Source organism: Camelus ferus, chromosome 35, assembly GCF_009834535.1.
Source record: "Camelus ferus isolate YT-003-E chromosome 35, BCGSAC_Cfer_1.0, whole genome shotgun sequence".
Lineage (NCBI taxonomy): Eukaryota > Metazoa > Chordata > Mammalia > Artiodactyla > Camelidae > Camelus > Camelus ferus.
The window spans coordinates 21,912,558-21,915,571 of NC_045730.1; positions in this window are offsets into that span (position 1 = coordinate 21,912,558).

Consider the following 3,014-nt stretch of genomic DNA (forward strand, 5'->3'; position numbering starts at 1 on the left):
CACTGGCTACACACACGCACCCTAAGACAGCCCCACCCCCACAGCCTCCTCCTGCCCGAGGCCCCGTTTGAGGAAAGATGGGAGAAGGAGAAAAGTCACTGAAGATGAGAGAAAAATCTCTCAGAGTAAATCTGTACTTTGAAATACAAAGAATTTCCCAGAGAAAGATAATTTTTAACTAAAAGAGGCCGAGTTGCCTTTAATTGAGTCGTTTGTGTTTTCACCATCAGCAAGAATGAGGTCGGTTATAAGAAACAAGATTTTTCCCCCCTCCACCTTTTTCTCAGCAAGAATTTAAAGAAAAAGTGTAAAATACAGGGTATATTATACCTAAAATTAGGGAAGGCTAGAAGAAAGGCCATGGGGAGAGTATATAAAAGGACCAGGGATGGTGACGATGCGGGTTCCATGATGGGTTCTTCACTTCCATCTGCCGGGCTGCAAGCTGGATGCTGTGCTGTCCAGCAGCTAACGACCAAGGGTGATCACAGTGTCCAGGACATTAAAAACAAACCACTGCTCAGGGCAAGTACATCTTTGGAGGAAGGTCCTTCTAAGTAGGACAGCTTCTCACCACAGACATGGTGGGTTCCTCAGGGCTACATCCTACAGCCTCCTCCCCCAGCCCAGCCACCTCCTAGGCTCGTGGCATCGCACCAAATGTGATCTCCCCCTGGAAGATACGCAGTTATCACCCATTTCACTGAGGAGCTGGAATTTCATTGATATCCTTTTGTAGATGGGAGACCACGGCCCCAAAGTTATAGTCAAATAGTATGAACACAGTTTATAAAATAGGTGGAAACAGGTAATGACTTCAGGCAAACCCGTCCCATCAAAAGAATTTTTTAGCCTGCGTGGGACTCTCTCTTGTGCCCCCTCCAGACTAAATTACTGGGAAATACAACCCAAGGAAGAAAATGAGGTTATGTTGTGTGGTAATTATGGTGAACCCAATAAAAAATAGGCTAAAACACCCATCAAATATAGTAGCTTTAATTGTTGGGTTTCTCTGGTAGCATCCGCTGCTGTGGTCATCCCAGCCATTCAGTGTCTCCGCCCCCTGTGCAAATAGGTGGACTTCACTCCCCTGCCCCCTGGGGGTTAGGCATAGCCACGGGACCTGCTTCAGCCAATGAGACGTGAGCAGAAAATTGAAGGCCCAGTGTGTGATTCTCAGTATCTGTTTCCCCCTTGGCAATCCCTGGAACAAAGAGACAGAGCTTTCTGCAGCCAGAATGTCTGTGTGCGGTCCACATAGACAAGGCTTTCAACGGCTGCCCTGTTCCGCCTCTGGCTCACCAGCGCAGGGCTGCATAAACACACAGCACGCCGTCTCTTACTTGGCAGACTGTGTGTGCTGAACTCTTAGGCCAGGATGCCTTTTCCTAGCCTAGCCCTTCAGTAACTCCATCTGATGGCACCCCACTCAGATCGCCTCTTCCAGAAGGCATTCCCAAGTCACCAGCCCATCCCAGGACTGCATGCAAATACATTTTCTGTGCTTCCAGAACATCCTGCCCATTGTTCTAATGCTGCATATCAAACAGAAATGATCTGACCCTCCCTCAACTTGGTTTCAAGCTTTCTGAATTGAAGTGGAGACTGACCTATATAGAATCTTTGTAATCGCAGGACCCAGCTCAGTAGCCAGTCCATAGTATGTGCTCAGTAAACATCTGTTGGGTGAATGAATGAATGACTTAATGAAAGAGTGAAGGAAAATGACCTTGTATTGAAGCAAAGGAGAGAAGTCCCCTCCCCAGGCCATGCGAAGACTCCAAAGACCTTCTTTCTACTAGTTACCTCTGAGAGTATAGGATGACCACTCGATTAATCCTTATGGAATGAATATCAGATTAAACCCTTTTTTGCTGTTTTTCTGGGAAAACTTACCACCCATTTCAGAAAAGAGACTTTCCCATGGAGAATTTGTTATTCAGGCTCTGCAAGCTTTGCAGACTAATACAACTGAATTCTAGTGACATCCAGGGGCCTGTTCATTGTGGTGACATTGGGCCAATTAACCTCCCTCTCCCTTTGTTCATCTGTTAAAGAAGAAAACAGGCCCACATACCTCCCAGCCTTTAAATGCCCCCCTGTACTGAAAAACAGTACTGGACAAAATTTTGAATTACAGACACAAAGTAGTTGGTCAAGTCACCTTTTGAAACTGAGCCAGAGAACAACATCCTGGAATAAACATCTGAAGTGCAGATTGTATGGATACCATGCCGTCCACCTACTGATGCAGATAATGCTGGCATCCTCCTAAAACAACTAGGATGCTGGCATCCTCCACTCTGCGTCTAAGGTCAAGGTTCAGGGTGTCGGTGATGTCCCGCCCACTATATTAATGTGTTCCAACACTGGGCTGGCATTTTGGGCTGGTTTATGGAGGAATTGAAAAAAAGGCCAGGATATCGGTTCTTTATCTTCCTGATTGCACTGTTTATACAACAAACAAGCACAGGCAGTTTCCCTATTCATGTTGCTTTAGTGACAAGAGCATTCTCTCCTTCCAATAAAATATATTAAAAAAGGGGGGCGGGGAAGCTAGGTCAAACTTTCTCATAGTCTCAGGAAATGAGAAACCACAAGCAAAACAAAATGGTTTAAGATCTTTTTAGGGGTAATATGAACTTTGCTTTTTCTGCAAGATCTTTTGCGGGGAAGGGTGGGGGCTAGGGGGTGCATTTTATCTTCTTTGGATAAACATAGTAGCGGTGCAAACCAGCTCTCATTACTGAGGCCTGCCCCACTGCATCACCCTTGGGAGGGTGAGTAAAGGAAAATGAGTGTTGCTCTCAGGATGAAATTCTGCATTCTAAAGTAGACCAGTAGAGAAATGCGGTCTGGAGGAGGACCACAGGGGTCGCAGGTATTCGGGACCATGAGTCACCAACAGGAAGCAGATGCTCAGAGCCCGTCCCTGTAAGGATGAGCTCACTGTCACACAGGGTGCCCTCCATGAGAGCAAGATTCAACTTCCCTGGCCCCAGCGCCCCCAGCGA